General features: G+C 39.3%; 1 protein-coding gene across 4 annotated transcripts in view; it reads left to right on the top strand.

Moving 5' to 3' along the window:
* Nucleotides 1–825: 825 nt before the first annotated feature.
* LOC140489230 (phosphatidylinositol 4-phosphate 5-kinase type-1 beta-like) overlaps nt 826–12,313 on the top strand; it is a 160,123-nt gene continuing 148,635 nt past the window's right edge. The window contains exon 1 of one of the 4 annotated variants that reach the window (XM_072588565.1): nt 826–1,255. The gene's annotated coding sequence lies outside the window, so the exon portion shown is untranslated. Of the gene's footprint in view, nt 1,256–1,292; nt 1,453–1,800; nt 2,071–12,313 lie in introns of those variants that run through there. The other 3 variants (XM_072588575.1, XM_072588547.1, XM_072588555.1) reach the window with 3 other exon arrangements.

Raw genomic sequence — 12,313 nt, 5'->3', positions numbered from 1 at the left:
AAATGCAGCAGAGATAGCAAGTGAGGTACAAACTTAAATTGAAAGTTTTGCAAAGACTCCACAATCTCTACAGCAAGGCTATAAGTACAATTGTTGGTTTTGGCAATCAAGTTTTCTGCCTGATTCATAGAATCACATTAGCATTCACACTGTTGCAACAGTATTGATATCTAAAAGATTTTACAACATTAATCTAGGGTTTGAGATTGTCATGCTGGCTGTCGCTCCAAGGTATGGTTTTCTTCCACAGTTTGATTGGATTAAGAACAGTTTTTTTGCAACAAAAGAAAATTAGAAAGAGGTTCAGTATTAAGGTCTAACCAATGAGGAAGAAAATTGGTGGCTGAGCCAGAGGCAAAATGCATCACACATTGGTAGTGTTCAGGAGTTGTGAAAAGCCAATTTATAGAAAAAGTGTATTGCTCCTAACTTTAGTCCCTCCTTTGTTTTTGATCAGTTTTGATACAGGAAAAGGGAGGAATTTTTCCTAGTTGCAGGAGGTTCAGTCACCAAAGGACATAATTTACAATAATTGGCAAAAGAACCAGAAGCAGGGATAAGGTGATATTTTTACCCAGTGAGTTGTATTGATTTGAAACGCCAGTGGAAGAAGATTCCAAACAATATCATATATGTAAGGAAGGACAAACAGACATTTATAAAGTGTCTTTCAAAATCTCAAGGGCATCCCAAAGTCTATACAGCCAGTAAAGTACGTTTCGAAGTAAAAGAGAGAAATCGCCTTAAATGCTCAGAACTCCATTCTGGTGAACTGAAACGCTAAACCGCTGAGTATTTCCAGCATTTTCTGTCTTTTACTTTCAAATCTCCAGTATTTTGTCCAGACCCTTTAGAAGTGCAGACCCGGTTGTAATGTGGAGGACTATCCTGGAGAAGGAATAAACTGTAGTGCTGTGGAGAAAGCGGAATGGAAATGAACGACAATCTTCAGTGCTGTTTGGTTCTTGTGATTCTCCGACAGAGGTGAACTGCAGCTGGAGCTTTGGCACTCTGGAAGCAGCCAGTAGAGGGTGTTCTTTTCACTCCTGTGTTGGTGGCGAGGATTCTCTTCCTTAAGCATTCTGTGGCAACTGAATGAAAACCGGGAACTTAGTTGTGAGGGGGAATCATTTGCAAAGTGAGTTTTCGACCTGGAAAGGAGAAAGCATTCTGGAGCTGTGAAACAGGACTCTCAGCAAGGAGCGTGCTGAAACTCCCCTTGGTTTCAAAATGTGACCTATTTTTAAAGGCAAAGGTATTTTAAAAATAAATAGGTACAGCTCAAATGGCATTGCAAGATTTGTGTCGTGCTCACTGATTATAAATCTCGGCATCCTCTCTCCCCGGGTCTACATCTGGACAAGGGACTGTGGGAGGGGTGGATCTTGCTGGTTAAATACAAGCAGGAAATGTAACTTGTTACAAATCAGGATTTATCGCTTGGATGAAGAGGTGAGAAAGATGTAAATTGTATTACATTGCTGAAACTGGAACGATGCTGACGGGTAATGAAGGGCTATTGCTGCAATTCTTTTAAGGGAGCGAGGGAGAGACAGAAACCTCCGCTACCATCTCAATGGTCTTAGATTCCCTGGGGGAACCGAATGAGGAGCTGCAAAATAAATAAACAAACAAACAAAACCAACTCCCGTCCTGGTGAAGATGCCTAACAGCAACAACCTTGCTCAGGCATATTATTGTTGTTGTTCACGCATTATATCACTGCGGGAATTCTGGGCTCTTTCTGTGCACCGGCGTGGGGACATTGGACCAAACAATAGCTTGTGCAGGGGGAGGGAGCGGGGGCGCGCAGAGGCTGCAAGGCGCGTCCCCGCGTTCCGCCAAACGGGCAGATCGGGGGAGAGAGAGAGAGAGAGAGAAAGAGAGAGGAGTGGAGCTGCTTCTGCTGCAGCAGCCCCGGGCCCTGGGAGAAGCCAAACACATTCACACCTGTAACACAGAGGCAGCACTGCAGGTAAATAAACTGCAGCGAGGGGAGGGGGAAATGGAGAGAGGAAGGGGACAATGAACTACAGGCGAGCAGCAGAGAAACAAGGCGAGAAACAAAATGTACGTAAAAAGGAGAAGAAAGATGCTGAGTGTATTTGTCTTTTTTGTCATGTCAGTGGAGATGTATTATGCTGTTTGAATGCCTTGTTGGTCCGAGGCTAAGGTTCGAATTCTTCTGGCAGGTGCATTGAGCAAAGATGTGCTTTTTTTTGCTTAAAAACTTATGTTAGGAAAGGTCCAGTTCTTGTGACCACAGCTGGACATGGATTCTTGTGAATACTGATATCTGAATAAGAGGCAATGCCAGATGCGTCAGGTTTTTAAAGGTGAAATTGTTTTTGGAATGAATTAATTAGTGGAAGTCTTATAATCGATTTACACGAACGTTGAAGGAGTGGTAGGGACCTAGCCATCCAATGTTGCTAGTGAGTAATGTGCCTCTTTTTAGAGCAGAGAAATAATGCTAGCATTATTTTTAACTCTCAGTAGTATTAGCCAAATGTTTCTTTCTGGCATTACAAACTTTGTTTCATTACAAAATAGAACTGCCTTGTCGAGTTTTACTGTTAAGGCCACGGTTGAAAAGGACCCTGTCTGAATTTGTTTTGGTCATGTGTACATTTTGATAAAATGTTTGTGTAACTTGTATCAATTTTGCTCAAAACTGTTGCAATTAAAGTGTAACTGAAAATAAATGTCTAATCAAGGAAAAAATTTTTAAAATCTGTATCGGTGTAGTTTTTTTTAAAACACTCCTTTCCAACTTCTGAAGCTTCCATTGTTCTTTCTAAATGGCCAGAAGGTTTATGGGTGGTGATTTCATCCCTTATTCTGGTGAAGTGAGCTTTTTTTTTCTATATGACTACTTTCTAATCACCCTGGCCAGAGTTGTTATTACACCTCTCTGGAGCAGGTGGGATTTGAACCTTAGCTTCTTGTCTCAAAGGTAGGGATACTACCAGTGCACCACAGGAGCCTTTGTGTTAGCTATGGTTAAAGAATAGATTAAGTGATTCAATCTTTAAAGGCAACAATTAATCAATTTCCTTCAATGGGGTTAGACTTGACTTAAACAGTTCTTAACTATGTATTTGTAAAGCAATCCTTGGAAGCATGTGTAATCTAAAATTGAGCTTTTAATTTTCCTTTAAATGTCACTTTAAAATGAATTGTTACTGCATAATTGAGTGTTTTTTAAAGCAATTTTGTTTTTCTGTACTTTGACAAGGCAGGCATACTAATCTTATCAATAGAGGTGTGTAAATGTTATGAAACAATCCTGGAGGTGACTTCCAAATTCTCATTTTCTACTCCTTGCAGAGTTTGCCAAGCTAGTAAAGATACATCATCGTCCTCTCCTGTCCAGCAAGACAGCTTCTGTTTTGCAAATTGTACCGATAGTCCCACTGTTGCATTTCAGGCAGGAATGGTTGTGGAAATCCATAACTGTTTATAAAATAGTCAAGTCTGTCAATAGTGCTCCTTTTTTTTTAAAAGTTCAAGCCTCACATAGTTGAATGTCGTCAGCTTCTGTTGACATACAGAATTACTTGGCCACAATAAAAGGAGCTGTGCGCTGTGGCTAACTTGGTTTACATTAATAAATTCTGTTTCATAATTAATTTTTAAAAAAGTATTGCATAACAATAATAATTTCATCTATTTTTTGCCTTTGAAAAGTCATCAGATGGTTAGTGAAATGTAGGGAACTGTTCTCCAAAGGTAGCGACGTCATTGCTCCCTCAACAAAACAATCACTTGGATTTTAATATGGTTAAAAATCCTATGATGCTTTACAGAAACGTTATCAGACAAAATTTAGTATTGAGATACAGTATGAAATATTAGGAAAAGTGGCAAAAGCCAAATAACTAATTTTTAAGGAGCCTCTTTGCAGAAATAGAGGGGGATAGAGAATGGAAGAGGCAAGTTAGTTTATTCCATGTAGGATACATAATGCTCATGTGAATGTCATCTCGGTGACTGAGAGCACAGCAATGGTGGTTGACTTAAAATCAAGGATGGCCAAGAGGCTAGAATTGGAGGAGTGCAGAGATATCATATTTTGTAGGGCTGAAAGAGGTTGCACCTATAGGGATAGATGGAGGTAGAGAAATTTGAAAATAGGCCAGTGCAAGTTAGAGGTGAATTTTTGATAACAGTTGGCTGGGTAATTGATTAGAAAAACAAAACCAGAACTTCAGAATGTTGCCCTGAAGTGATCCATTAACAGGTAGTTTGTGTAGTAGTACTGTGAAACAAGCAGGTGATGGTGAGGGCAGGGAAGTTATTGAAGGTCATCTTCACAGATATGGAATAGATATTATCTAACAAAGTACATAATTTGGGCTGGTGGCAAATATAGGTTAATATTCACGTGCTATGCCTGTTGTATTGTCTTCTCACCCTGTCACCTTGAGGTAGACTTGTAGCAAGTTGAAGTCAGAGGTAGCCAATAGGCAAATTGTAAAATTGCTTACATTGGTTTAAGCATCTTTCCCTGAATATGGTACAGCAGCTGAATCATTTACAGATTTCTAATTGATACTTACAATTCAAGTATAAGTTGTTTATTACAATTTGTGTATCAACTGAACCTGTAACCTAATGTACATCATCTGGTGATGTAATACCTGATACCTGCATAGATCCGGCTGAACAACAAATTTAAACAAATAACCACAAGGTTATGTGCATGTAATAATCAGATTTGACTGTATATTTAAATAACACTTTTAATAGTTCAGGGAAAATCACATGGTCTTTTAACTCCTTCGGTGCTGGAGAGGAATTGCACTTTGATTATTTGAACCTCTTTTGTCATTTGGTTTACGTTCTAAAAGTAAATAAATTTGTAGTACTGTGCAATTATTGTAACATCATGGATGTAGCTAAATTCTTCTGAGAAGTGGAGACTGGAGACACTTCAGTGGAAAGTGCAGGGGGTTGGGGGAGTCCAGTTTCTGATGTCAGTTGTGAATGTTTCTGAAGGTTAGCATTTTATTCATGCCTATATTGGATGTGCACCCTGGTTTGTGTTTTAAATTGTGCTGGTATCTGTTTTTCTTCTGGATTCAGATCAATGGTTAGGAAGAAATATATGGATTGCTCAAACTGACATTTCCCATGTTTTAATTTTATTACTAGATGACATTCACATGAGCATTATGTCTCCTACATGGAATAAACTATCTTGCAAACTAATAGTCCCAGTTGTGCCATTAAAGGCTAACATAGTTGGATTTATATTTTACTTGAGTTCCAATTTAATATACTGAATTACTTTTAAATTGAGTTAATAGCAACACAAGTGGTTGCCTGTTGCTTAAATTAACTCCCATGGAAGTTCTTGGACTAAGTATAAAGAATTAGCTGCTGTGAAAGTGTAGTGGAAAGTTAAAACTAAGATATTGGCCAACCGTTTACGTCAAATTGTTTGACAGCTAATGAAAACAGATTAAAGTCTCTGGCCTTTCAGAACCCTCTCTGTGGAATATGACTGGATCATGTCCTTCATGACTTGAAAGCAAAAGTAAGATTAATGTTTTCTCCCCTTGCCTCCCCCCATTCTAGCACAAAGGTTTCCTTTAATATGGGGAATCATCAGCACCTGACATTTCAGGTTACTTTATAAACCAACATTATTAATGTACACTTCTTGTTGAGGTTTTGCATTCTGTTTTTTTTGGTATTCTGGAATTGGTTTATCAAGTTGCTAAAAATTCACAGGAACATTTATTTGTGTGTTCTGCGTGTGGGATTTTGCACGTTTCCCCTGAAGAGGGGATTTTAGAAGGAATAAAATAAATTAATCATGAAAGTAAGTGATGGTTTTGAGAACAACGGTTTGCATTTATATAGCATCTTTTAAGGTTATGAAAGCTCTGGTGACCTTTTATTCAGATAAATAGGTGAGTGGAACGAGGTGTGGAGAAACCCTGAATGTTCTAGCTGACCATTTGTTTCGTATTGTACAGTACCAAGTGTGTATATTTTATTCTGTGCCATTGCTGTAGAATATTCGAAGTGTTGGGTCTCAGCACACTCAAGTTGCCAGGCAACAGTATGTGTGCAATGTTTGTTTCACTCTCAGTGGGGATATCAGCTGACTCTAATCGGTTGGGGTGAGGAGTGTGGGGACCCTCACCCTCATGCAGGTTAACTGTGGGATTCCGAACGCACAGGATATCTTGCAAGGTGTATGTATCTTCTTGCTTTCTGCAAGAAATAAACGGCAAAGTCATTAGCAAGGGCACCACTATTCAAAATGACTTATGGTGCCTGAAAGTCCAAAACAGAACACACGGATTTGACATGTAGAACATGATTATTATACAGTAGTATATTTCATGACCTCAGGATGTCCCAAAGCACTTTGCACCCAAGTCTGAAGTGTTGTCTCTGTTGAAAAGTGTGAATGTGCTGCAAATTCGCAAGTACAGCAACTATGTAATGACCAGATAATCTGGATGGGGATTACATACTGGCTAGGAAACAGCCCCTAGTGCCATGACATGCTTTTTATGTCAATCTGAGAGGGTCTTGGCTTAACGTTTCTTCTGAAAGGAAGCTCTTGTGTGCTCAGAGGCATCATGAACACTGAGATGCTGCCTGGTGCTTGATGGCAGTCTTATGGTATGCATTGGGATGTTATTAAATATGCGAGGTTGTTGCATTTCTACTGTAGAGTTCCAGTGTCTGAGTAAGGTAGAATCCACCGAGTCTGTCACTTGCTGGAGCAAATAACATCTAGATTATGTGAATTGTAAAATTGTTAAATTTGATTTAAATTGTTAACTACTTGCGAGTTAGTGGTAAAACGAGTTATTCTCGTATTGATGAAGTTTTCCCAAGAACATGAATATACCTAGTTGAGAGTATCAGTTGCTACTTTAAAAAGCCTTACATCATAGGTGCATGCAGACAGATGATGTGCCATACAAAAAGCTGAAATGATGGAGATAGACTTTGCTCATGTGATTTGCAAAAATTCAAATTATATTGAAGTTTGCATGTGGCCATTTACGTAACAGCAGCACGCCCTTTTATTGGCATTTGATTTGCTCAATTTATCTGCAACGAAGAAGGACATAATTTGATTCTGCACGTAAATTAATTTGAGAACCAAACCATTTCTTGTGCATGGATAAATTAGGGAAATGAGACATAATGAAAGACAAATGTACCCTTCCAAGTATTTCCACAGTACAGCACATAGCGTTGCTGTCTTAAAATTAAACCTCCTTCCTCCTCCAACTGTACTTTGGATTGAATGTTAAAAGAGCTTATTTGGCTGTATAATTTAAGGGTCATAATTGGGAATTGCATTGTTTGTCATATTGTCACATGATACCATTTAGTTTCAATTAGACACCTGAAATTCCTTCAACCTAGTATAGTTTGCAAATGGCAAGAGGATTCTGTGCTGCAGTGATAGTATCCCTATCACTAAATCAGGAGACCTGGGATGAAATCCCACCTGTTCCTGAAATGCTCAATAACATTCCTGAGCAGGTCGGTAAGAGAGAGGAAAAGAAATTACAGATGTGTTCACAGCTTTCAGAATTTTGTGAAGGGAGGCAAAAAAGAGATTTCTTGAAGAAAAGACTTGCATGTAAATCTTTTTTTTAATAACCTTGGGGCATTCTATGTTGCTGGACAGCTACTGGAGCTTTTTGTAAGAATAATCATTATTGAAATGGAGAAAATGTGGCTGCTAACTTGTGCAGAGCAAGCTCACGCAAACAATGTAATAATCAGTTTGTTTTGAATGATAAATATTGGACAGGATGCTGGAGAGAATTCCCTTTCCCACGGGATTTTCAATCTCCAAAAGGCCAGACAACTTTGGTTTAATTCTCATCAGAAAATAACACTTCTGACAGTACAGCTCTCCTTCAGTACTCTGTCTCACTGCAGACATTGATCTTAGATTCCTCTGGGACTTGAACACACTGAACCTTATGAATCTTGGCTTCACTACAAGGAAAATTTGCATTGTTTCAAGTAGCTCAGGTGGTGAGGGAAGTTAGATTGTGCGAAATGTTTTCATCTGTCATTGAAACTTGTTACAAGTGGCTATTTGGCTTGTACACACGGGCAGCCAAGTCTCTGGCCCATCCAAACTCGGTTGGTTTAGCTCAGTTTGCTGGACACTTGGTTTGCGAACATAGAACATAGAACAATACAGCACAGAACAGGCCCTTCGGCCCACGATGTTGTGCCGAACTTCTATCCTAGATTAAGCACCCATCCATGTACCTATCCAAATGCCGCTTAAAGGTCGCCAATGAATCTGACTCTACCACTCCCACGGGCAGCGCATTCCATGCCCCCACCACTCTCTGGGTAAAGAACCCACCCCTGACATCTCCCCTATACCTTCCACCCTTCACCTTAAATTTATGTCCCCTTGTAACACTCTGTGTGATGCCAACAGCATGGGTTTAATTCCCAACACCAGCTGAGGCTACCATGAAGGACTGTCCTTCTCAACCTCTCCCCACGTCTGGTGGCCGCCTGGTTAATCAACACTGTGATGAGGGAGCAGCCCTATGGTCTGGTAAGACTCTGGTGACCCTCAGAGTCTTGTGATATGCATCACTGTGCATTTTACCCATCTTGAAAAGTCAGTCATGCCCTAGATAAGGCAAAAATAACTTTCTTTAAAAAATGGAGAACTTTATTTTTGCTGGGGAAAATGGTTAAATCAACTTTCATTAAATAATGCATCCCTTTATGGTTTGTTTTAGGGTTATGTTTAGTGAGGATTATTTCTCAATTTCTCAATTTTTGTTCGTTTGCAACTGACTGCTATAATTTTCCCTTCACTGTGAGCTGTTGTGTTTTCACAACATTTCAAAATGCAATAGCAAATCTGTCATTTAAATCTCACCAGGTTTAATAGACGTGGAGTGAGTTCTTGAGTTTTTTCCTTGTTCTGCTGAACCTAATGTTTTGGTAAAATCATTAAATGAATCACAGAATGGTTCCAACGTTGAAGGTCACCATTTGAACCCATTTTCTCTCTGTAAGAGCAACTCACTAGTCCCACTCCCCTTCCCCTTCCAGTTACAATGCAAACGTTTTCTCCAAGTGTTTCTTTCTGAATGCCAAGATTGAATTAGCCCCTGCTATTTTGTATTAGGCAGAGCATTCCAGACCAGAACCATTGGCTATGTTTATTAGTTTTTTCCTCATGTCGTCATTCATTTGTTTGTTGTTTTACCTTCAAGTGACATCCCCCAGTTCTTAAACCAAGAAGAGAGAGACTTAAAAAAGACACAAGAGGCAAAAGTTTTTTCAGAGGGTGGTTCATGTGTGGAATGAACTTAAGGAACTGGTGCATGTGGGCACAATTGCAATGTTTAAAAGACATTTTGGATAAGTACATGAATAGGAAAGATTTGGAGGGATATGGGCCAGGAGCAGGCAGTGGGACTAGTTTAGTTTGGCTTTGTGTTTGGCATGGACTGGTTGGACTGAAGGGTCTGCTTTCATGCAGTATGACTCTGTGACTTAACCCTTCTGCAAAATGGGAACAATTTCTTCTTTTATACTTTGTTCAGAATGTGACTAATTTCAGACACCTTTATCAAATCTTCTTTCAAGCTTCACAGTCCATCCACATATCAGAACTCCCTCATTCCTGTAACTATATTATTGTAACTTTTTTCTGCTGTCTCCCTAAAACCTCCATATCCTTTCTAATATACAACGTCCAGAATTGGGGACACAACTTTAGTTGTAAGGTGGAAATTTTTGATTACATTCTTTCTCTTTAAAGTTAGTCAGTTCTAATTCCCTCCAATTCCAGTAATTGCCCCTTTCATAATCATAGAATTATCAGAGCACGATATTATAGTGCAGAAAGGCCATTTGGCCCATTGAGTCTGAACTGATCCTCCAAGGAATATCTCACCTGCCCTCGCCCTATTCCTGTAACACCACATTTACCATTGCTAGGCCACCTAGCCTACATGTACCTGGGCAATATGGAATAATTTAGCATAGTCAATCCATCTGACCTGCACATCTTTGGACTGTGGGAGGAAACCAGAGTACCTGGCGGAAACCCATACTGACATGGGGAGAACGTGCAAAGCCTACACAGAGGTCCCTAGCACTACGAGGCAGCGATGCTTACCACTGTGCAAGTCTTTCATATTCTTCAGCTGAAGTATCTACTTCTGTTTTCTTTCCTGTGCCTGAGATAAGTTGACTGTGCTGTAAGTTCTTCAAAAATTAGAAAGAAAAATTCTGTGGGATAATTGTTCATCGCACAAACATTTTAATGAAAGTTCACTAGTCCAAAAAGCCTTACTAATGCTCCAGTGGCTGGTGTCTATTTCTTGTGTCATTATTCCTTCTCCCGACCATTATTTTAGCAAGTCAGGTGTGTAGTGGAAACTTTAGTTTTCTGTTCCGATCACCATTTTTAACATGATGTAATAAACCTCCTCATGTGGATGTAAGAGACCTCTGACTCTAGTCTGAAGACATTTGGGAACTCTTGATATTTATCCCTCAACCAACATCACAGAAACAACCACATTTAGTCGTTATCATACTGCTATTTGTGAGAGCTTGCTGTTAGGTATTATATTTCCTCCATTACAACAGTGGCTACATATACTTCACTGGCAGAAAATCTTTGCAGTATTTTCATAGTTTGTTGAAGGCGCTGGCGCAGTGCAAGTCTCTCAGATCCACAAGGAGTGCAGAAAAATCCAACTTCAAAATATTATAATTATAATTACAATATCAAATCCAAGTGCTTGGTTGATCTGTATTTCTCTTCCTCTGTTCGTTTCGCAGAAATAGTGCTGGACTAAACTTTTTTTTAAAATTAGGAGACAGTGAGGTCTGCAGATGCTGGAGATCAGAGTTGAGTGTGTGTTGCTGGAAAAGCACAAGTCAGGCAACATCTGAGGAGCAGAAAAGTCGACGTTTCGGGCCGAAGCCCTTCATCAGGAATCTTGATGAATTCCTGATGAAGGGCTCCAGCCCGAAGCGTCAATTTTCTTGCTTCTCGGATGCTGCCTGACCTGCTGTGCTTTTCCAGCAACACACACTCAACATTAAACTCTCTTTTGCCCATTGTTTGAAATTAATTCATGTTGGTAGTGGTAATAGATAAGCAATACTGAATGTGAAATTGAGGTTTATGTAGATCAAATTGCACCAAGCATTTACATTACAAATTCTGCGAAAGCTATCAAATGCTGCTCCATTAATAGATATTAGTTAAACGGCTTCAAAAATGTTGATTGCAGTTTAATTTTCAAAAATATTTTTTGCATTTTAAAAAAAATTAAACTAAACAGACTTGTTTATGAAAGATGGGAGCTTCCTGTTACCCAGGAAACCTGGTATTAGTTTCCATGGAGAGTCATGTTTTTTAAAAAAAATTTTTCTTGGCTATGATGCGAAACTGCAATCGTCATCTAATTAGGATGAAAACACAGTTTAGTAAGTGGCTATTATAACATAAATTTGATATCACATCGCGATGGAGGAGTTTTAAACAAACTGAGGATTAGTTCTGCTTATTTTAATGCATGTAAGTTTGACCCATGCAGTGCCTCCGATTTGAACATTCATCTCTATTCATTCCCGTGAGTAGGGACCATGAAAAATATTATAGGATGGTGAAAAACAATGTTTCTTTCATTTTCTTCGACCCCCTTCTCGTCCTTTATCCTTTTAAAAGGGGATTGGAGAGGGTGTGTGGTGGATTAATGGATGCTTCTTGAGTGTCTGTCAAAAAGCCCCTGGCTCTGGGAAGGTGCAATTGGACAATTTGCCCAATAGCAGGATTGTGATGGTAGAACAGGTAATGAAAGCTCCAGGACTACATTCACTTGGAGTTGATAACCATAAATACACATTTTTCAGCTGTTGTATAATACGCTGGCAACGTTGTTTTTATTGAGTTGGTTGGAAATATCTATAGTAATTAATCTCTTTTGTACATGTAATTTTGCACAAAATAAAGTCTTATTCGACTTTTGTTTTACAGTTTGACAGGAAGGAAGTGATTTTTGGTTTTTGCGAATCCTTCAGTTATTTGGAATAATGAAGGGGCTTTGATATGGTGCTGTGACAGTGATCCAACCCCTGGACCAGGAAGCTCAGGTTCAAGCCCCACCTTCTCCAGGGGTGTGTAATAACCCCTCTCAACAAGTCGATTTAATTTTTTTAAAAAAGTTAGTTAGTCTTTTTTAAAAATGAAGAACCAACTTTCAACAACAGGAGTGGGGGCAGGGATTTGGTCACCAGAAGAGCTGGGTTTAAGATAATT

The sequence above is a fragment of the Chiloscyllium punctatum genome, chromosome 2 (genome assembly GCF_047496795.1).
Source record: "Chiloscyllium punctatum isolate Juve2018m chromosome 2, sChiPun1.3, whole genome shotgun sequence".
NCBI classification, from domain to species: Eukaryota; Metazoa; Chordata; class Chondrichthyes; order Orectolobiformes; family Hemiscylliidae; genus Chiloscyllium; species Chiloscyllium punctatum.
The sequence above is the reverse complement of the archived record's forward strand: the minus strand, read 5'-3'. Positions and strand labels throughout refer to the sequence as shown.